Below are 24042 nucleotides of genomic sequence, written 5' to 3'. Positions count from 1 at the left end.
CCGGGTCATATTTTCACTGGATTGTTAAACCAGAGACCCAGGCAATCTTCTGGGGACCTGGTTTTGAATCTCACCATGGCAGATAGTGGAATTTGAATTCAATAAAAATCTGAAGAGTCAAATGATGACTGTGAAACCAGTGTCAATTATCAGAAAAAAAAAACCCATCTAGTTCACTAATGTCCTTTAGGGAAAGAAATCTGCCATACTTACCTGCTCTAGCCTTCATGTGACTCTAACCCATAGCAATGTGGTTAACTCTTAACTAGCCTGTGGCCAGTTAGGGATTGGCAATAAATGCTGGCCTTGCCAGCAATGCCCTTATCCCATGAATGAATTTTTAAAAACCCACCAAAGGTGAGACAGAGGTAGAGAGAGAGAGGACTAAATCAGAATGGAGTTGGAGGAGGAAATAAGGCATTCTATCCTCTGTGATGCCCACCTTTTGGAGGAGGTTTACTGTAGGTGATGGACTTCAGTGAAATTGGAGAGACTGGAGAAATTGGGATTGGCTACCAGATAGCAAGATTGAAAGAGGGAAAAGAGAAGATTTGACGGAGGTGTTCAAAATCATGAATGGTTTGAATCAAGTCAAGAAGGAGAAACGTTTTTCAAGAGTAGAAGGTTGCGAACCACATCTCACAGATTTAACATAATTGACAAAATAACCAGACGTGACATGAGGAAACTTGTGTTTTTAAAAAAAGGAACAAAGAAAATTTACAGCCCAAGAACAGGCCCTTTGGCTCGCTAAGCCTGAGCCGATCAAAAGGTACTGTCTAAACCTGTCAGTCAATTCCTAAGCATCTGTATCCCTCTGCTCCCTACCTACTCATGCATCTGTCCAGATGCATCTTAAATGGATCTATGGGCCTGCCTCTACCACCTCTGCTGGCAACGGGTTCCAAATGCCCACTACCCTCTGTGTAAACTACTTGCCGCATGTATCCCCCTTAAACTTTCCACCTCTCACCTTGAAAGCATGACCTCTCATTATTGAATCCTTCACCCTGGGGAAAAAGCTTGTCTCTATCCACCCTGTCTATACCCTTCATGATTTTGTAAACCTCAATCAGGTCCCCCCTCAATCTCCTTTTTTCTAATGAAAATAAACCTAACCTACTCAACCTCTCTTCATAGCTAGCACCTTCCATACCAGGCAACATTCTCATAAACCTTCTCTGCACCTTCTCCAAAGCGTCCACATCCTTTTGGTAATGTGGTGACCAGAACTGTACACAGTATTCTAAATGTGGCCGAACCAATGTCTTGTACAACTTTAACATGACTTGCCAGCTGTTATACTCAATACCCCGTCCAATGAAGGCAAGCATATTATATGCCTTCTTGACCACTCTATCCACCTGTGCAGCAACTTTCAGGGTACAATGGACCTGCACTCCCAGATCTCTCTGCCCATCAACTTTTCCCAAAGCTCTTCCATTCATTGTATAATTCGCTCTAGAATTAGTCTTGCCTAAATGCATCACCTCACATTTGTCTGGATTGAAAGCCATCTGCCATTTCTCCACCCAACTCTCCAGTCTATCTATATTCTCCTGTATTCTCTGACAGTCCACTATGCTTTCTGCTACTCCACCAATCTTTGTGTCATCTGCAAACTTGCTGATCATACCAACAGTGCTGTCTTCCAGATCATTTATGTATATTACAAACAACAGTGGTCCCAATACTGACCCCATTTCGAGAAATTCCCTTTAACTACTACTCTGTCTTCTGTTGCTCAACCAGTTCTTTATCCACCTAGCTAGAACACCCTGCACACCATGTGACTTCACTTTCTCCATTAGTCTACAATGGGGAATCTTATCAAACACCTTACTAAAGTCCATGTATATGACATCAACAGCCCTTCCTTCATCTAACAACTTGGTCACTTCCTCAAAGTACTCTTAAGTTGGTAAGGCACTATCTCTCCCACACAAAACCATGTTGTCTATCACTGATAGGATCTATTTATATTTAGAAAAGAATGAGCTTATCTCTCAGTACCCTCTCCAGCAACTTCCCCACCACTGACGTCAGGCTCACTGGTCTGTAGTTACCCGCAATATCCCTACTACCCTTCTTGTATAGGGGGAACAACGTGAACAACCTTCCAGTCCTCCGGTACCTCACCTGTGTTTAAGGATGCCACAAAGATATCTATCAGGGCCCCAGCTATTTTCTCTCTCGTCTCCCTCAGCAACCTGGGATAGATCCCATCCGGTCCTGGGGATTTGTCCACCTTAGTAACATCTAGCATACCCAACACATCTTCCCTACTTATGCCAACGTGATCCAGACTAATCAAACTTCTATCTCTAACCTCAAGATTCAACATGTTCCTCTCCTCAGTGAACACTGATGCAAAGTAATCATTTAGAATCTCACCCATTCTCTCAGGTTTGGCACACAGATTTCCTTATTATCTTTTATACAGTAAGTTAGTGTGATTTATAATATGCTGTATGAAGGGGTTGTGGAAAAAGATTCAATTAGTAACTTTCATAAAGAAAACATACTCGAAGTGGAAAAAAATGAAAGAATGATGGGTGAACGATGTGGACTATGGTGAGATGCATGGCAGAATAGGTCCTACGTAAGGTGTGATGATGGTGCTCCTTTAACAAGGTTATTCTGTCCTTGGTATTTTTTTCACAGGGGTCGTAAAGACAGAGGTTTCGATAGGTCTGGAAATATCTACCTGAAAAGCTTTTCAGTGTTTTTTAAAAACACTTGTACAATGAAAGGGGTATGGCCATTTCTCCCAGTTCAAGGTTTGGTTTGGTTTGGTTTTAGCAAGCTGTTTTGTTTGTGGCTGCTGGTCAAGTCTTAGCTGGGAACCCAGGGAAGCTGCTGGGGCCCAAAGAAGGAGTTCCATACTGATACTCACTCTCTCTCTCTCTCTCTCTCTGACTTCTCTCCTGTGCTTGATTTTTACCTTTTTTTGCCAAGGGGGTGTTTATGAGGATGATGCAAGTATTTGGTACAGCATCGTGAAGTTGCAATAGAGTTGATTGGGTTTTCAGATAGGTTGTTATTCTATTTGGTTCTCTTTTGTTTGTGTTTCATTCAGTAGTCTGTAAATAAATTCTGTTTTGTTTAGTACTGAGTAGTTGGGCCAGCTACATCACTCCTGGAATGTTCACTTTAAAACAACGGGAAAAGTTAGGATCTGGGCTTGCTTCTTGAAATGTTTTGAGGGGGTTTGGCCTGGTCCATAACAGAGGCCCAGATTGATTTTGGGAGCACTTTGTTCTATATTTTCTGTTTTTGACAAGCAGCATGGTAAGTTTCTCACTAGGCAGTGGTGAAGTGCCAATTAAGGGAGGACTTATTATTTGTTATTTGCTTTATTAACTTACATAATTAATATTCAGCTTTCTATCTTACCAACTATGCCAAACAATCTTTTTTTTATTCAATCATTGGACGACAGCATTACTGGCTGAATAGCTGGCATGAAAAGCTAAATGACCTGCTTCTATGCAGTTATTGCACATAATTTAAATGTGTATGATAAAATAATGATTTTTTTTCACCTTAGAATATTCAAATAACTTCAGAGACCTTAAAATAAAACCTATGGGAGCCAGTCACTCAGATCCATGGAAGTTATATTCATAATTTTACTGTTGGTCAAGGTTTGAAGTTCAAAGCTGGCATATCATCCATAAATACTTAGGAAGTATAACTCTATACTGCAAAGGTTAGAGGAGGTGTTATTAAACTATATATTGTAAGGTTAGAGGAGGTGTTGAGTGTTTGAATCTCTTATGATATATGTTTAAAAACGTATTAGCATTTCAAATCATTGACTTTACAATATTGTGTTCATGATTGTTCCTTTTAATCACAATTTATTCAGATCACCAGTTTCATAGAAGCAGAGTGTTTAAGAGTTGAGTTTTTCAGGGAAAGTTGTTCAGATGAAGGACCTCTGGTAATCCAGCAGGAATATTTCACTTTAATGACACCTTGAGACTAAATTCTGATTATTCAAAGATTCATCTGATTCATCTGAAGAAGCAGTTCTATTGTCATTCTATTTTAGGAAGCTGAATCCTGAAATTTTTGGTGTGGTTGCTGTTGTATAGTAAGTGCAATAATCAATTTGTGCGCAGCAAATGACAAAGTAATGATGTCTATTTATTTGTTTTTTTAGGATGTTGTTTGAGGAATAAATATTGCTCATGACACTAGAGAAAAACTCCCCTATTCTTCTTTGAAATTGCATTAGAGAATTTATATCAACATAAAGAGCAAATGTGATCTAGGTATCTGGAGTGATTGGAACAAGGTTGGACAGGCAGATCTCATTCTGGCTTACAGAGATACCGGGTAAACAGGAATCACGTGGATTCTTCTCATTCTTGGGTCTGGCTCTGGGCAAGCTGGTCAGACTCCATGTCCTGTACATGTGAGAATAAAGGGTGACTTGGTGGCAGGATACTGGTCTCCCTGGTGCTATTTCAGTATCAAAGTGAAAAGTGGCACTTCTAACATGGCAGCTCAAAGCAAATTGTTAAAATGGAGCTACATTGACTCAGCATAGCAAAGAATAATGACACAGCATTCAGTTCACAGGAAAGTTTGCCCACAATTGAGGAGTGCTATGTTGGTGCCATAAGAAAGTGGCCTATATCTCGTTTCCATTCCAAAAAGCACTGTATCCAATGTCTATGTCCACTCATTCAAAAGGTTTAGCTCAATTTGATGGCAAAGGGAAACAGCAGTAAAGAACATGGGTTTATTTCTCTGGGTAGGAATTAGTTACGTAGGAATGGAAAAGCTCTCATCTAACTACTATTTAGTTAGATGAGAGCTGATCTTTGAACCATCAACATGCCTTTAGCATAGTAACTCCTAAGGTGCTCCTTGGGTGTATTATCAAACACAATTTGACACCATGCTACATAAGGAGTTAGTAGGACAATTGAGCAATGTCTTGACCAAAGGGGGAGAAAACAAGGAATGTCTTAAAGGGAGAGATGTGTGATTTTGGAAGCATATTCCAGAGCTGGTGGCCTAAGCAGCTGACAGTCAACAATGGTGAAACAATTAAAATTAGGGATGTACATGAGGTCAGCATTGGAGAAGTACTATCTTGGAGGGTTTGATCAAGCTGGGAGGTTTATGAATAGGAGGATTAGAATTTTAAAATTGACATGCTGTCAGTTTGCAAGCCTGACATGCAACAGCAAACAGATGAGTGAGAACAGGACTTGATGCAGGTCTTGGATAAGATAGAAGGTGGGAGGTCAAAAGGAGACTGAAGTATTAAAAAAGCATTATCAATTATCCACCTTGGGGCTATGACCCTTCAGTGTCAGATATTATCAGGCACTTGACTTTGCTGTGACAATGTCTTTTTTTTTGCATTTTTTTAAATTGCGTTCAACTTACATTAGTGGTACTCTAAGATAAAACTTTTACACGTAATAACTTGCAATGCCTTCCTTCATTAATCTCAGCCTCTGCAAGAAGCTGTGCAATTTCACTCTACTCTGACTTGCTGCGAGCAATAAGCTCATGGTTCAGTAATTTTATCTTGACTGGATACTGGACTCGATAAATCATTTGCTCTCACAGAAATCCTCCCATTCGCACTGGTGAAAATTACCAACCTCACAGCTGCTGATAAATACGCAGAAAGCCAGTTAATGAAACAGAACAATTTCTGCAAAGCTACAAAACCTTTGTACAATAGACACTGTTGCTTTATCTCCATTGATTCGCTTTCCTTTCTCTTGCCTCTTCATGTCACGCTGTCTGCACTGTGCATTCCAATAAAAAGAACAATAGTGTTGCTAAATCTGTATTTTCACTTCAGATGACAGCCCACTTAAATTATACTAATAAGTACCATAAAAGCCTATCAGTAGATGGCAAAGATTAAAGGGTGTGAAGCATAGTATAAGAAAGCAAAGACAGGTTACTGGACCAGTACTACAGAGACATGCTGCAGGATGACACAGCTTAGGACCTGAATAGTAAAAGGCTCATATCTTTTAGGAAGGATAAGAAGCTTGGAAAATGTGGAGGAGTAACTCTGTTAATCAATGATGGTATTTAGTACAATGGAGAGGGATAACTTATGTTTAGGAAACCAGTATATAGAAGCAGTTTGATTAGAGATAAGAAATTGTAGAAGAAGACATCATTTGTATTAGGAATGAAAAAAAACCCTATCAGTAACGACATGGTGGTTTGCAATCTAAAGAAAGAAGTAATGGGAGCCTGTCATAAAGGTACTGCAATAATCACAAGAAATTTTAATTTACATATAAATTGGAAAAATCAGAAATGAATATACAAATTTGGAGTAGAAGTAGTCTATTTGGCACCTCACGCCTACTCAGCCATTTGTTAAGATCATGAAATATCTAATGTGTTTCAAATTTCACATTTTAATTTAACCCCAATAACCTTTGATTCCCCTGCCGAACAAGAATCTATCTAACTCTGCCTGAAAAACTATTAGGTGACTACCTTTTTTAAATTCGTTCATGGGACTTGTTGATTGAGCAAACATTTTTTGCCGATTCCTAATTGCCCTTGAGAAGGTGGCAGTGAACTGCTTTCTTGAACCACTGCAGTCCATTTATTGTAGTACACTCACAATCTTAAAGGAGTTCTAGGATGTTTACCCAGTTACACTGAAGGAATGGTGGTATCTGTTTCCGTGCACATGCAGTATGACTCTATGACCAGTAAATATAGACCTAACTGATCCAGTTTCTCTTCATACATTAATCTTGCCATTCCAGTCCGGTAAACCTTCCTGCAGATACTGTAATGGAGAGATATATCTGAGGCAGGCAGGTTAGTGATGATGAGGTCAGGTATATTTTTCCCTCTTTTTGGCTTCCTTACCACATGCTGCAGACCCAGACTAGCAGCTTTGTTTTTTAGGACTCATCTAACTCAGTAAGTAGAGGTTCTGCTGAGCCACTGTTGGTGAAGGACGTTGAAAGCCACCACTCAAGAGTACACTCTGTGTCCTTGTCACCCTCAGTGTTCTTATGGCTTTCTGTGGCAAAGCGTTTCAAGTCACACAAGGAAAAAAAGTAGAGAGAAAACATTCTTATCAAAACTGTTCTAAAAAGGCAACCCTAATTTTAAAACAATACCACCTAGTTCTGGACTCATCCTCAAGTGGAAACATCATTACCAAATTCTCCTTGTCAAGACTGTTCAGGGTCTTGTATATTTCAATCAGGTCCACCCTTCTTGCTTCTAAACTTCAGTGAAAACAAATTCAATCTGTCTAACCTTTCCTCATTTGTTAAGGCAAAGTCGTGTTTCAGAAATTTGATCGCGATATTTGAGAAGGTAACCAGGAGTGTTGATAAGGGTATTGCATTTGATATGCCTATATGGGCTTTAACAAGCCTCATGGCTGACTGGTCAAGAAAGTAAGAGTCCATGGAATCAAAGGCAAAGGGGGGAGGGGGTTGTTGGATTTTAAACTGGCTGAGAAAAGGAAACTGTGATGGTAGATGGATGTTTCTGTGACTGGAACTCTGTTTTGGATGAGGTTCTGCAGAGCTCAGTGTTGGGACCCTTGCTGTTGTCGTGTACATTTAATAATTATTTGCATTTAAATATTGGGATAATGATCATGATAATCGATAGGTTGGGAGGATAGCCATGAACTACAAGAGCAAATCAACAGACTGATCAGCTAGGAAAAGTGAAGTAATCCACTTGGAAAAGGCTAACAAGGCAAAGGATGAAACTGTGAATGGCAGGACGCTGGAAAGTACTGAAGATCAGAGGGATCTTGGTTTGCATATACACATATCATTGAAGGTATAAGGGCAGGTAGATAAGGTTGTTAAGACAGCATATGGGATACTTGTCTTTTTTAGCCAAGGCATAGAAAACAACAGCAAGGAGGTTATGCTGGAACTGTATGAAATGCTGGTTATGCTACAACAAGAGTACTGTGTGCAGTTCTGTGTCTTCATATTATAGAAAGGATGCAAAAGAAATTCCCCCGATGCTCCCTGTACAGAAGATTTTGAGATGTGGAAAGATTGGACAGGCAGTGAAGTCGAGAGTGTAGACAGAGGTGTAGAAGATTATGAAAGGCATAAGTAGGGTGGATATGGAGCCACTTTTACCATCAGTAAAAGGGTTAATAACTAGGAGGTACAGATTTAAGCTAAGGTTTAGAAGGCAAATTGAAGAGTTGAAGAGAATATTTTTTCACCTAGAGGGTATTGGGAATTTCAAACTCACCGAGTGGTTGAGTCAGAAACTCTTGTAACATTTAAGCAGTTTTTAGAGATCACTTATCTCCAGAGCTATGGACCGAGAGCTGAAAACAGGATTAGTGTAATCAGATCTTTGCTGTCCGATGCAGACATGATGGGTTAAATGACCTAGTTCCATAATTCTCTGAATCAAACCCACTCATTCCAGGTATCAGCCTAGTAAATCTCTTCTAACCACCTCTAGCACATGTACACCCTTCCTTAAATAAGGAAACCAAAACTGCACACAACATTTGGGATGTAGTCATGTCAATACCCTGCATAACTTAAGCCTAACACGTTTATTTTTATACTTAATTAATCTCGTAATAAAGGATAGCATTCAATTAGCTGTCTTAATTATTTTTTTGCTTTACCATCATACTAACTCTTTGTGATTCTTGCATTGGAACATTTTGCTCCCTCTCTATCTCAGAATTCTGCACTTGTTTTCCATTTTAAGTGATTTTAAAAAAATTCTTCCTTCCAAAGTGAACAATTTCATATTTTTCCACTTTACACTCTGTCAGATTTTTGTCCATTCACCCAAACTATGTCTGTCTACAAACTCCTTATGTTGTCGTCTTTGGTTATCTGCAAATTTAGATGCCCTCATCTAAGACATTGATCTAAATTAGAAGGAGTTGAGGACTCTGCACAGAACCCTGCAGAACTCTACTCATTATATCCAGTCAATCAAAAATACATCTATTTATGCATTCTGTCTGCTTCTGCCAGCCAACCAATCTCCTTTCCAAGTTTGTTATCTCCTACACCACATGCTTCTACTTTGCACAATAATTTTTTTGTCAAACCTTGTCAATGCCTTCTGAAAATCCAAGTACTGTAAGTCAGTAGGCTTCTCATTATCCACAATTTCACTCCTTCAAAGAACTCCAGTCAGTTGGTTGAACACGAATTCCCTTTGATGAAACCATGCTGATTCTTCCTGATTATCTTTAAGGAGCCACATAGAAAAATTCAAGATTGATTCTAATACGTTCTCCACGGCAGACATCATGCTAACTGGTCTATAGTTTCCTGTTTTCTGTCTCCATTCCTTCCTGAATAGAGAGGTTATATTTGGTACTTTTCAATCTGTGGGAATTTTACTTTAGAGTATATTGGAAAATTAACACCAACACGTCTACTACATCATTAGCAATCTCTTTTAAGAACCCAAAATGAAGTCCATCAGGACTGGGGATTGTAATTTCAACAAGTTCTTCTCTTCCTTCCATTTCTTGATTTACAGCTATTACTGAAATGTTTTTGTATCCTCTGTAATGAAGGTGGAAGCAAAATCTTTGCTAATTTCCTTTAGCATTTCCTTGTTTTCTACGATTAATTCCCCATTGTCACTCTCCAGGGGACCAACACTCACTTTATTGATGTTTTCTTGTTGGACACCTGCTATCAATTTTTACATTCTAACTAGCTTCCTCTTATATTCTAATTTCTTCCTTCTGATTAAAGTTTTAACCATTCATTATATTCTGACAATGTCAGATAATGAAACTGAACAATTTCTGTTCAAAGCTACAAAGCCTTTGTATAATAGGAACTGTTGGTTTATCTTCATTGATTCACATTTCTTTCTCTTGCTTCTCATTTCTGCACTGTATGCTCCAACAAAAAAGATGAAATTTTTCACTCCAGATCAGTCTTCCAGTTAGATTGTACTAATAATTACCATAAATTCCTATAATTACATGGCAGAGGTATGCTGAGTCTATTATATGACAGCAGGGACAAGTTACTGGACTAGTATTTCATAGCCAGCTTTGCTCAATTATATTCTTTTTCCTTAAGTCTGATGCTGTCCTTAACTTCTTTGATGAACCATAGATGCTGGATTCTTCCTTTAGAATTTTTCTTTATTATAAGAATATACTTACTTATCCTAAGTATTCTGAAAGATCTCCTTGCCACTGTATCTCTATTTTTCTATTTCCTGGCCTGGTATCCCAGATTACCTCAGCTTTCATACCGACATAGTTGTCCTTATTTAAGTCTAAAATACTAGTCATACTTTCTCCCATTCCAAATGGAAATTAAAACATATTATAGTTGCTGTTGCCTAGAGTTGCCTTTACTGTGAAGTCATTAATTAATTCTGCCTCATTACACAATACAAGGGCTGATGTAAATAGCTCTCTGGTTGGTTCCAGACCTGTTGCTCAAAGATTTTATCAACTGGATGTAGGTTTGCTGGCTGAGTGGGAAGGTTCATTTTCAGATGTTTTGTCACCATACTAGGTAACATCTTCAGTGAGCCTCTGGACAAAGCACTGGCGTTTCCTGCTTTCTATTTATATGTTTGGGCTTCCTTGGGATGGTGATGTCATTTTCTGCAGTGACGTTATTTCCTGTAGTGACATCACTTCATATGGTGATGTCATTTCCTGTTCTTTTTCTCAGGGGGTGGTAGCTGGGATCCAAGTCAATGTCTTTGTGGATAGAGTTCTGGTTGAAATGCCATGCTTCAAGGAATTCTCATGCATGTCTCTGTTTGACTTGTCCTAGGATGAATGTGTTGTCCCAGTCGAAGTGGTGCCCTTCCTTAACTGTTTGTAAGGATGCTAGTGAGAGAGGGTCATGTCGTTTTGTGGCTAGTTGATGTTCATGTATCCTGGTGGCTAGTTTACTGCCTGTTTGTCCAATGTATTCCAACCTTCCAGCTCAGCGAGCAAACCTACATCCAGAACCTCAACCTGAGCTACAAATCTTCTCAAAACTCGCTAATTTTATCAACCCCTCTTCCAGGCTATGATTGCCAATCGATGGCAAAAGGTATCTTAAATGGGAAATGTATAGAAAGTTTTTGGGATAGTTTCTGAGAACAGCACATTCTGGAGACAACCTTAGAGTAGGCTATACAACAAGAAACATTCCAAAAATAGCTGGCAAATCAGAAAATGGAAGATAGGGAGAATTTGAGAAAATTACAGTCACCAGGGCAGTACTCAGTAAATTGTTGAACCTGCAGGCTGACAAGAACCTAGGTCCTGGCGGGCTTCATCCTAGGCATTTAAAAGACATGGCTAATGAGATTGGTTAATTTTTAAAAACTTCTTAGATTTGGGGAAAGATTCTATTAGATTGGAAAATAGCAAATATAACTTTTTTTATTCAAAAGGCCGGAGACATAGCAGAAAACAACAAGCTACTTAGCTTAATGTGTTATACTGAAGATGTTAGGAATTAAGAGAAGGATTACCAGACAAATACCTGGAATGGGGCAGGTTCTCTTATGAGAAAAATTTGCACAGGCTAGGCATGTATCTGCTGGGGTTTAGAAGAGTAAGAGGTGATTTGGTTGAAACAAATAAGATCCTAAGAGGTTTTGACAAAGAGGATGTGGAAAGGATGCTTCCTCTTATGGGAAAATCTAAAACTAGAGGTCATTGATTTAAAAATAAGGGGTCACCAACTTAAGTGAGGAGGAATGAATTATGAGATTGAGTGTTTTTGGAACTCTCTTCCTCAAAATGGGAGCAATTGGAGTCCTTGAATATTTTAAAATAGAGCTACATTCATAATAAGCAAGGAAAATGAAAGGTTATTGGGGGGTTAGGTGGGAGTGTTGAGTAATCCAATCAGTCGTGATCTTATTGAATTGCAGAGCAGGCTCAAGAGGCTGAATGGCCTACTCCTGATCCAAATTTGGATGCTGTATTCCAGAGACCTTATTAACAATCCAGGAAGTTCAAATGCACCATGGTAATATCAACATATGAATTTAATTTTTTAAAACCTAGAAATAGGAAGCTGGTATGAGCAAGTGACAAGAAGAAGGTGATTGTTTAGTTATGGAGTCATAGAGATATACAGCATGGAAACAAACCCTTTGGTCCAACTCATCCATGCTGATCAGTTATCCTAAATTAATCTTGTCTCATTTGTCAGCATTTGGCCCAAATCCCTCTAAGCTCTTCCTATTCATTTACTCTTCCAGATGCCTTTTAAATGTTGTAATTGTACCATGCTGCACCACCTCCTCTGGCAATTCATTCCAAATAAGCACTACTCTCTGAATAAAAACGTTGTCCCCTAGGTCCCTTTTAAAGCTATCCACTCTCACCCCAAACCTTCCCCCAGCCCAGGGAAAAGACTTTGTCAATTTTCATATCCATGCCCTCATGGTTTTATAAACCTCTGTAAGGTCACCCCACAGCCTTTGACGCTCCAAGGAAAACAGCCCCAGCCTATCCAGCTTCTCCCTATAGCCCAAACCCTCCATCTGGCAACATCCTTGTAAATCTTTTCTGAACCCTTTCAAGTTTCACAACATCCATCCTATATGAGGAAGACCAGACTGCACACAATATTTCAAAAGTGGCTTAACCAATGTCCTGTACAGCCACATTACCCCCCCAAATCCAATACTTAATACTCTGACCAATAAAGGAAAGCGTACCAAACACCTCTTCACCATCCTAAGTACCTGTGACTCAATTTTCAAGGAAAGATGAACCTGCACTCCAAGGTTTCTTTGTTCAGCAACACTGCCCAGAACCTTACCATTAAGTATATAAGTTCTGCCCTGATTTGCCTTTCCAAAATGCAGCACCTCACATTTATCTAAATTAAACTTTACCTGCCATTCCTCGGCCCATTGGCCCATCTGATCAAGATGTTGAATCTGAGGTAACCTTGTTCGCTGTCCATTACACCTCCAATTTTGGTGTCATCTGCAAACTGACTAACTATTCCTCCAATTCATTTATATAAATGATAAAAGGAGTGGAACCAGCACCGATCCTTGTGGCTCACCATTTGTCACAGGCATCCAGTCTGAAAAGCAACTCTAAAAGCAGTCTTTATAAATAGAAAACTGGTTTGTTAATGTCCAGCAGTTAAGAAGATTTGCCATCCATACCCAGTTTAGCTTATGAATCTTATTCCACATTAATGTGGCAGAATCTATCAATACTAGTCATGAGTTATAAATGCCAGGCTTGCCAGTAACTCTCACATCCCTAGAATGAACACATAATTAAAAAATGATTAGTCAGAAGGTGATAATAAGTGAATTCAGTTTCCAAAGAGGGAAACATAATGAAAATCAAATTTTTCTCATCTACCACTTCACTGTGGTTGCATCTGTTCTGTACAATACATAGATTTCTCATACGCTTATGTCTTCAAAATATAATTAGGAAACTAATTGAAATGCAGTCAGGTTAATGTGATGGGACTGTCCCTACTGAGATAATAGGGAATAGCTAGATTAATGGAATTAAGGAAACTGTCTTTATCCAGATTAATGAGACTGTGTTGACAAGGCCATAAAAGCCAGTTTTAGGGTACCTTTCTGCTTATAAATTCTGTGTCGGTATTCCTTCCGTCTCTCATACTACGACTGAAGAAGGAACAGACCTCTGAAATCTCGCATTTTCAGATAAACCGCGACTGTAACCTGGTTGTTGTGTGATTTTTGACCATAAAAGACTAACTAATGGGAAGAGTGGAACAGGGTCACTTCTCTTAGAATTAATGAACATGGATATCTCAGTGGGATTAATGGGATAACGGCATTTTTACTGGGATTAATGATACAATAGCTGAATGTGAAATGAGTTAAGATAATGGAATAGCAACACAAGTGTCATGAGTTCAATACTCACAAGGCAAATTATGAACCAAAATTCATAAAGAATCTGGTAATTTAGGAACTGGTACCAAAACGTATCATTACAAACATGTCTGGATTGTTCTGGCTCATTTATATCGTCAATTTAAAGAACCTTCCATCTCTACCTGATCTCATCTACATGTGATTGCAATCTCACATTAAGTACAGTTCACTCTTAAAACTCTGGCACAACAAGGAATCATGAATAAATATTGTAACGCCCGCCTTCAAAGAACAATTTAACAAAAAGAGATTAATGATGAATAGATGGCTTTATCACAAGTCCATTTTGGCTCAGTGGAAGGTCTCTCACTGCTGAATTAAAAGGCACAAGTCTGATTCCAGCAACTTGAGTCATAGAGATGTACAGCATGGAAACAGACCCTTCGGTCCAACCCGTCCAGATATCCCAACCCAACCTAGTCCCACCTGCCAGCACCCGGCCCATACCCCTCCAAACCCTTCCTATTCATATACCCATCCAACTGTCTCTTAAATGTTGCAATTGTACCAGCCTCCACCACTTCCTCTGGCAGCTCACTCCATACACATACCACCTTCTTATGTGAAAAAGTTGCCCCTTGGGTCTCTTTTATATCTTTTCCCTCTCACCCTAAACCTATGCCCTCTAGTTCTGGACTCCCCAACTCCAGGGAAAAAACTTTGTCTATTTATCCTATCCATGCCCCTCATAATTTTGTAAACCTCTATAAGGTCACCCCTCAGCTTCCGACGCTCCAGGAAAAACAGCCCCAGTCTGTTCAGCCTCTCCCTATAGCCCAAATCCTCCAACTCTGGCAACATTCTTGTAATTCTTTTCTGAACCCTTTCAAGTTTCACAACATCTTTCCGATAGGAAGGAGACCAGAGTTGCACGCAATATTCCAACAGTGGCCTAACCAATGTCCTGTATAGCCGCACATGACCTCCCAACTCCTGTACTCAATACTCTGACCAATAAAAGAAAGCATACCAAACGTCTTCTTCACTATCCTATCTACCTGTGACTCCACTTTCAAGGAGCTATGAACCTGCACTCCAAGGTCTCTTTGTTCAGAACACTCCCTAGGACCTTACCATTAAGTGTATAAATCCTGCTCTGATTTGTTTTCCCAAAATGCAGCACCTCCCTTTAATCTAAATTAAACTCCATGCCACTTCTCAGCCGATTGGCCCATCTGATCAAGATCCTGTTGTAATCTGAGGTAACCTTCTTCGCTATCTACTACACCTCCAATTTTGGTGTCACCTGCAAACTTACTAACTATACCTCCTACGTTCACATCCAAATCATTTATATAAATGATGGAAAGCAGTGGACCCAGCACCATCTTTGTGGCACACCAATGGTCACAGGCTTCCAGTCTGAAAAGCAACCCTCCATTACTATCCTCTGTCTTCTACCTTTGAGCCAGTTCTGTATTCAAATGGCTAGTTCTCCTTGTATTCCATGAGATCTAACCTTGCTCATCAGTCTCCCATGGGGAACTTGAGCACATAACCTGAGCACTCCAGCAACAATTTGATTTCAGATAGTCAACATGGTTTTGTCAAGGGTAGGTTGTGTCTCACAAACCTCTGAGTTTTTTGAGAAGGTGACCAAGCATGTAGATGAGGGTAGGGCAGTTGATGTAGTATACATGGGCTTCAGTAAAGCCTTTGCTAAGGTTCCACATGGTAGGCTGTTGGAGAAAAATGCAGAGGAATGGAATTGAGGGTGATTTAGCAGTCTGGATTAGAAACTGGCTTTCTGAAAGAAGGCAGCGAGTGGTAGTTGATGGAAAATATTCAGCTTGGAGTCCGGTTACTAGTGGTTTGCCACAAGGATCTGTTTTGGGACCACTGCTGTTTGTCATTTTTATAAATGACTTAGACGCAGACATAGGTGGATGGATTAGTAAATTTGCAGACGACAGTAAAGTTGGTGGAGTAGTGGACAGTGTGGAAGAATGTTACAGGTTGCAGGGGGACTTGGATAAACTGCAGAATTGGGATGAGAGGTGGCAAATGGAGTTCAATGCAGCTAAATGTGAGGTGATGCACTTACGGAAGAGTAACAGGAAGGCAGAGTACTGGGTTGATGGAAAGATTCTTGGTAGTGTGGATGTGCAGAGGGATCTTGGCGTCCATGTACATAGATCCCTGAAAGTTGCCACCCAAGTTGATAGTGCTGTTAAGAAGACTTGCGGTGTGTTAGGTTTCATTCATAGAGGGATTGAGTTCGGAGCCGCAATATCATGCTGCAACTATACAAAACCCTGTCCGGCCACACTTGGAATATTGTGTACAGTTCTGGTCCCCATATTTCGGGAAGGATGTGGGAGCATTGGAAAAGGTGCAGAGGACATTTACCAGGATGTTGCCTGGTCTGGAGGGAAGGTCTTATGAGGAAAGGCTGAGAGACTTGAACCTGTTCTCATTGGCAAGAAGAAGAAGAGGGGATTTGATAGAGACATACAAGATGATCAGAGGATTAGATAGGGTAGACAGTGAAAGTCTTTTTCCTAGGATGTTGACGTCATCGTGTACGAGGGGGCATAACTACAAATTGAGGGGTGATAGATTTAAGACAGATGTCAGAGGCAGGTTCTTTACGCATAGACTGGTAAGGGCGTGGAATTCCCTACCTGCTAATGTAGTCAACTTAGCCACATTAGGGAGATTTTAAATAATCCTTAGATAAGCACATGGAGGATTTTGGGATAGTGTAGGGGGACGAGCTGAGAACAGTTCACAGGTCGGTGCAACATCGAGGGCCGAAGGTCCTGTTCTGTGCTGTATTGTTCAATGTTCTATAATCTAGGCCTAAGTGGTGGTTGGCATGATGGCTCAGTGATTAGTGCTGCTCCCTCACAGTGCCAGGACCGAGGTTTGATTCCAGTCTTGGGTGACTGTCTGTCTGTGTGGAATTTGCATGTACTCTCCATGTCTATGTAGATTTTCACTAGGTACAGTAAGATCGGTGGAGTTATGGATAGTGTAGAAGGCTAGTGTAGATAGTGAGATATTGAATAGTCGCAGATATGGGTGGAGAAATGGCAGATGAAGTTTAATCCAGTTAAGTGTGAGGTGCTGCACTTTGGAAAAGGAGATTTTAAGGAGAAGTTAATGGCAGGGGCCTGAACAGCATTGATATGCAATACTGTTAATGGCAGATCCCTGAACAGCATTGATCTTGGGGTTCAAGTCCATATTTCCCTGAAAATGGCCATGCAAGTAGAAAGGGTGGTAAAGAATATGGCATGTTTGTCTTTATGGGGGGGGTTGGGCAATTGGAAACAAGAGTCAGGATGCAATGTTGCAGCTTTATAAAACTTTGGTTAGGCCGCACTAGTATTGTGTTCAGTTCTGGTCGCCACATTATAGGATGTGGAGACTTTGGTGAGGGTGCAGAAAAGGTTTACGAGATGTTGCCTGGATTAAAGCGTATGAGCTCTAAGGAGAGGTTTGAAAAACTCGGCTTGATTTCTCTGGAGCGGTGGAGGCTAAGGAGAGACTTGATAGACGTCTATAAAATTATGAGATGCATAGATAGGTAAAAAACATTTTCCCAGAATTGAAATGCCCAAAACTAGGGGGAATGCATTTAAGGTCAGAAGGGGAAAGTTCAAAGGAGATGTGAGGAGCAGGTTTTTATACAGAATGTGGTAGGAGTCTAGAACGTGTTACCAGGGACGGTGGTAGAGGAGATGTGATAGGGGCGTTTAAGGAACTTTTAGATATGTGCATGAATATGCAAGGAATGGAGGATATGGACCAAGGGCAGGCAAAAAGGATTAATTTAATTTGGTATCATGTTCGGCACAACATCATGAGCCAAAGGGCCCGTTCCTGTGCTGTACCATTCTATGTTCTATGCTCCTCTTTCTTCCCACAGTCCAAAGACGTGCAAGTTAAGTGGATTAGCCATGCTTAATTGTCTGTAATGTCCAGGGATGTGCAGGCGAGATGGATTAGCCAAGGCAAATACGGGGATAGGATAGGGGGCTGGGTTTGGTTGGGATGCTTTTCAGACTCAATGGGCTCTTTCCACACAATAGGGATTCAATACATGCCAATGTAGTAATGGAAGTTGTTGAACTCTTGGAGATGCTGCAATTTTGAATGAGACATTAAAATGTAACCTATCTGAAAGGAATGCACTTGGTCAAATATGCCTTATTCAACAACGGCAAAAAAAATTGATAATTGTTCATCAGATCTCAAGAGAGAAAATTGATCACTGCTTTTCCTATGTTACAAGTCACTACATTTCTAAAGCACTTTCAATAGTCACAATTCACTGTGTCATCCTGAAGTTGTGAAAGATGCTGTGTGAAAGCACAAGTCTTTCATTCATTCTTAGACATAATTGGATAGGACCAATTCAAAAACATTAATAACTTCATGGGCTGTCTCTACTGAGTTAATGGGGCATTGCTACATGAATGACCATAATGAGAAAAAAACTGACTGTCAAGATTATGAGCAAAAATCTGATTTACTGGGTAAGAGTTATGTAGTGGATTATTCTTTGGAACATAGGCATCATCAGCATGGCTTGCATTTGTTGCCTATCCCTAATTCCCCAGGAGCTGAATATTTCCAGGCCATTTCAGAGGGCAGTTTAGAATCAATGACATTTATGTGGATATGGAACCCATGCAGGCCAGATGAGGTAATGATGTCAAATTTCCTTCTCTGACGGACAATAGTGAACCAGAAGAGTTTTGTTTACAGTAATCAATGCATAGATTTATTTATTTCAGATTCCACCAACTAATGTGTGGTATTTGAACCTGTGCCCCGTGACCATGTCTTGAACTTGGATTAATAATCCAGTGACATATGCATCACTTAACTACCTCACACTACTGAATTTGAATGATTGATTGATTTATTGTTGTCAGACAGACCAAGATACGGTGAAAATATTGTTTTGCATGCCCTACAGGCAGATCGTACCAGGATAGCAGAACAGAGTGCAAAATACAGTATTACAGCTGCAGAGAAGGTACGGGGGAGAGAGGGAGAGGGAGATCAACAGTAACACTTGGGTCCATTCAAAAATCTGATAACAATGGAGAAGCTGTTCTTGAATCTGTTCAATCTTTTATAACTTCTGCCCAATGGAAGAGGTGGAAGACAATATAACCAGGGTAGGATGGGTCTTTGATTGTGTTGGTTGCTTTTCTGAGGCAGCAGGAAGATGGAGTCAATGAATAGGAGGCTGGTTTGCGTGGACTGGGCTGTGTTCATGACTCTCTATAGTTTGTTGTAGTCTCGGGAAGAGCAGTTGCCTTACCATGCCATGATGCATTGATACAGGATTTTTTTCTTCGGTGCATTTATAAAAAGTTATAAGAGTCTTGTGGACACAACAAATTTCCACAGCCTCCTGAGGAGGTAGAGGCGTTGTTATTCTTTCTTGCCTGTTGCATCGACATAAATGGACCAGGACAGGTTGTTGGTGATCATCACTCCCAGGAACTTGATGGTCTCGACCGTCTCCACCTCAGCACCACTGACAGACTGGAGCATGCTGTCTACTCCACTGCCTAAATTCAATAACCAGCTCCTTTGTTTTCCTGATGTTGATGGAGAAATTGTTTTTACACCATGTCTTTACACCATGCTACTAAGGAGAGAAAGAAACCCACACTGCTAACTGACACAGCAGTGAATCTGCGCAGTTACTACCTTTGCTGTTTGAATTCATGTATTGCCGGACATCAGAGTGTGTCTAGGAAAACATAACAAACAGCGAAATTCATAACTGATCTTGGAGGAACCTGTTTGGGAGAGGTCACAGCACAGAAACAGATAAGTGAATAGTATTAAGTATAGCCTTGCTGTAAACCTACAATAGTGAATAGCATATAATCATTCTTGATTATATGCTATTTATTGGGATTTGTCTCTTGATTAGGTTTTTTAAAATAAGCCATAAGTATTAAGTTAGCCTGGAGTGTTGTTTATTTAGAGCAATAAGATGGTGCCACTTTTGGAATGTTGCATGCACTTCTGGTCTCCCTATCGGAAGGATGTTGTGAAACTTGAAAGGGTTCAGAAAAGCTTTGCAAGGATAGTGCCAGGGTTGGAGGATTTGAGCGATATGGAGAGGCTGAATAGGCTGAGGCTGTTTTCCTTGGGTGGCCTCATAAAAGTTTATAAAATCACGAGGTGCATAGATAGGATAAACAGACAAAGTCTATACATCTCTATGACTCTTTGCTGTCTTGTCTGTGTTTGAGCTCCAACCTACAACAGTGCTATTGCCAACAAACTTATAAATGGAGTTGTGCGCGGAATTTGGTCACACAGTCATGAGTGTATAAGGTCGATATGTTCTATAGTAGGGAGCTGGGTATGCAGCCTTGTGGGGCACTTATGTTGAGGATTACGGTGGAGGAAGTGTTGGCACCTATTCTTACTGGTTGTGGTGTATGGCCAGGAGGGCGAGGATCCAATTACACATGGGTTGGCCAAGACCTAAGTCTTGGAATTTAGAGATGAGTTTGTCTGGAATTTTGGTATTAAAGGCAGAATCATAGTTAATAGGTAGGAGTATGATGCAGGTATCCTTGTTATCCAGATGTTACTCGAATACCAGATACAGAAAATATACAGGTGTACACGTCAGCAGATCAATATTTTGAGTGTATATGTGGAGGGAACATTGAGAAAGAGACTAGCATGATGAACATGGCGAATGACTAAAACTTACAAGCTGCCATCAAACCTATGCAGCCTTGGTCACACATTCCCATTCCTTCATGGTTTTATGAATTAATGCGTAATTTTATTGTCACGTGTATTTCACAGTGAGAAAAACAGTAAAATTAAGGTTTCAAGGCGGTCACAGTCAATCCTCATTGTGAACAGGGAAGCAGCTTTGACGGTGCCATTAAAACTGAGAGTTCTGCAGGCTAAATAGATGAGGGGCACGGGTGGGAGAAAGCTGCAATAAGGTACCACGATGACTTTGGATGGGGGAGCAGGCTCGAGAGGCTGAATGGCATTACTCTTACTCCTTTCTTTATGATTCGGAGGTGCCGGTGTTGGACTGGGGTGTACAAAATTCAAAATCACACAACACCAATATACTCCACAACCGCCTGATGAAGGAGCAGCGCTCCGAAACCCAGGTGCTTCCAAATAAACCAGTTCGACTATAACCTGGTCTTGTGTGATTTTGAACTTCCTTTTTTTTAAATGTTTCTACCCTGGGACGAAATTAAAACACTTGTAACGCAGACAATACGGCAGGCCTTCGATGTTGATAAATTTTAATTTCGCTGTGCAGTCTCGGATGTGGATTTGTATCTCCCTTAGCGCCGGTCACAACCTCAGGATATTCCAAAGTGCTTCACCGCGAATTGTTTGTGTGTGTGTGTGTGTGTTGGTTTTTAAAGTAAGAACATTTCCTGCTGTAATGGAGGAAACGCAGACGCCGTTCTGTGCACAGCAAGATCCCACAATAGTTCTCGTGATGTTGATTGGCAGAAATGAATATTCGCCGCCGGGGCGTTGCGGAAAATTCCGCTCATCGTGAGCCCAGGGGGCGGGCAGGCCAAGGTTAGGAGTTAATTTTAGAAATCACTATTACCAATTCTGCTGTCACTTCAGGCGACTGTTTAACATTATATTGACGGGGATTATAGTCAAACCTAAAGCATTCTTCTCCAGTCCTATCGAGTACGCCCGGCTGCGTGAGGTAACTAGGAGCGGAGTCCGGGTGAACGCTGTGTAGGCCGCAATGACTTTGGCGACAGTTGTCACGGTGATGGTTGCCATGGGGACGGTCTCTCGGGTGACCCGATCACCTGACCAGGTCGCGCTCCGCCTCGTCCGTTTGAATCGAAACGGAAAGGGCGCGTGGGGTTTGATGACCCCTCCCGCTCTCTGTCACTGCGGGAGGAATGCTCGCAGCACCAGTGGAATCCGCAGAACCTCCTAGCCGGACCTCCGAGGAGTGTTGAGCGGACGGTGTGTTATTATTACAATTTAATTATGACATCCTTTCCAATGAGGGCGGGCGGACTGAAGGGTGGCGAACGCCGTTTGGGGTGGGGCCTTAGGCACGGGGGCGAGACCTGCGAATTAGGGGCTGGGTCTGGTGTGATGGTGGAGCCTTGGGCAGGGGTGGGATTTGAGAAGCGGGTGGGCTCTGGGGGAAGATGGAACAGAAACTTCGTTGAAATGAGTTCCAAAAGAACTGGTCAGCAGCTCTGGCAGCCTCTGTGGAGAGAGCACTAAGGGTGAGTGTACCAGAAACGTTGCCTCTGCTTTTCCTCCACAGAGGCTGCCAGACCTGCTGAGTTTCTCCCTCAGTTTTTGTTTGTGTTTCTGATTTTCCGCATCTGCAGTTCTTTGGGTTTTTCTGTTTAGCATTCTTCAGTATCCTCATTTTAGTGATATTTCAGTACTGACCAGGACACTGCAGAATTACCCCTGCCTTTCATGATAGTGCTGTGAGATTTGAGATGTGACACCTCTGTCTGGGGTTTGTGCCTTGATTCAAGTGTTCAAGACATGGAATGAAACTTAAAACCACATCTTCTTACTCCCACCTGAGGCAGAGCTGACTTGTGATGATGAAATACCAGGAGGTAAAAGTAAAATACAGTGGATGCTGAAAATCTGAAACAAAATCTGGAGAAACTCAACAGGTCTGGCTGCATCTGTGGGGAGAGAAAGTTTTACGGTGGCTCTGTGCTTAACACTGCTGCCTTACAGCACCAGGAACCTGGGTTTGATTCCAGCCTTGGATGACCATCAGTGTGGAGTTTGCACATTCTCCCCATGCCTGCATAGGTTTCCTCCAGGACTTGCCCATAGTGTTCAGGGATGTGTTGGTTAGGTGGATTCACCATGGTAGGTGTGAGGTTACAGGGATAGAGTATGGGCTGGGTGGTATGCTCTTTGGAGGGTTAGTGTGGATTTCATGGGCCAAATGGTCTTCCACAGTGTAGGGATTTTAATCTAGAGTTAACACGTGGGCGGCAGGGTGGGTCTGTAGTTAGTACTGCTGCCTCATAGCACCAAGGACTGGGATTTGATTCCCCCCTCGGGCAACTGTCTGGGGAGTTTGCATGTTCTTCCTGTGTCTGCATGGGTTTCCTCCGGGTGCTCCAGTTTCCTTCCATAATCCAAAGATGTGTAGCTCAGGTGAATTGGTCATGCTTATTTGCCCATAGTGCTAGGGGCATTAGTCAAGGGTAAATATAGGATAGGAGAATGTGTCTGGGTTGGTTACTCTTCAAAAGGTCAGTGGGGACTTGTTGGGCCAAATGGCCTGTAGGGAATCTAACCTAAATCTGATATTTCTTTTGTTTGGAATGTCATAATAGATTTGGTACGATTTGTGACTGTTGTAGGCTGAGATCAAGAGTTTATTCTTCTATCATTCTAGAAATCAGAATATTGCCAGATGTTAATATTCAAATTTTGGACAAATTTTGGGTTGAATGTGTAGAATGAAATTTACATGTAGCGGCATTTATTTAGAACTAAATAAAGAAAGGGTGATCATTTTGTCCAGACTGCTGGCTCTATTCTGGAACTAACCCTGTGCCCTCTTCTCAGCCTTTGCATCTCAACACTTCAAAGATGTAGCAGTTTCTGCCTCAGTTCCTTCCTGTGACATGGAATTCCACATTCTCATAACCATCTGTTCAATGGTTTCCCTTAATCTCCCCCTTCTTTCTTTCTTATTCTAAATTGTCTCATTGTCTCTTAAAGATTACAGCCTCTGGTTGGACAGTTATCAACTATCAAATTTCTTTATTATTCTATATACTTTGGTTTAATTTTACTCTGTCTTAATATCTGAAATTTCTTCATCGTGCGTGGGAAATCATGTCTCACAAACTTGATTGAGTTTTTTGAAGAAGTAACAAAGAAGATTGAGGGCAGAGCAGTAGATGTGATCTATAAGGACATCAGTAAGGCGTTTGACAAAGTTCCCCATGGGAGACTGATTAGCAAGGTTAGATCTCATGGAATACAGGGAGAACTAGCCATCTGGATACAGAACTGGCTCAAAGGTAGAAGACAGAGGGTGGTGGTGGAGGGTTGTTTTTCAGACTGGAGGCCTGTGACCAGTGGAGCGGCACAAGGATTGGTGCTGGGCCCTCTACGTTTTGTCATTTACATAAA

At 41.1% G+C, this 24042-nt stretch overlaps 1 protein-coding gene across 4 annotated transcripts in view; it reads left to right on the top strand.

Moving 5' to 3' along the window:
• The first annotated feature begins 21032 nt into the window (after window positions 1-21032).
• Window positions 21033-24042, top strand: part of ten1 (TEN1 subunit of CST complex) — a 14977-nt gene continuing 11967 nt past the window's right edge. The window contains exon 1 of one of the 4 annotated variants that reach the window (XM_043676449.1): window positions 21033-21866. The gene's annotated coding sequence lies outside the window, so the exon portion shown is untranslated. Of the gene's footprint in view, window positions 21871-22055; window positions 22143-24042 lie in introns of those variants that run through there. The other 3 variants (XM_043676448.1, XM_043676451.1, XM_043676450.1) reach the window with 3 other exon arrangements.

The sequence above is a fragment of the Chiloscyllium plagiosum genome, chromosome 35 (assembly GCF_004010195.1).
Source record: "Chiloscyllium plagiosum isolate BGI_BamShark_2017 chromosome 35, ASM401019v2, whole genome shotgun sequence".
Lineage (NCBI taxonomy): Eukaryota > Metazoa > Chordata > Chondrichthyes > Orectolobiformes > Hemiscylliidae > Chiloscyllium > Chiloscyllium plagiosum.
The sequence above is the reverse complement of the archived record's forward strand: the minus strand, read 5'-3'. Positions and strand labels throughout refer to the sequence as shown.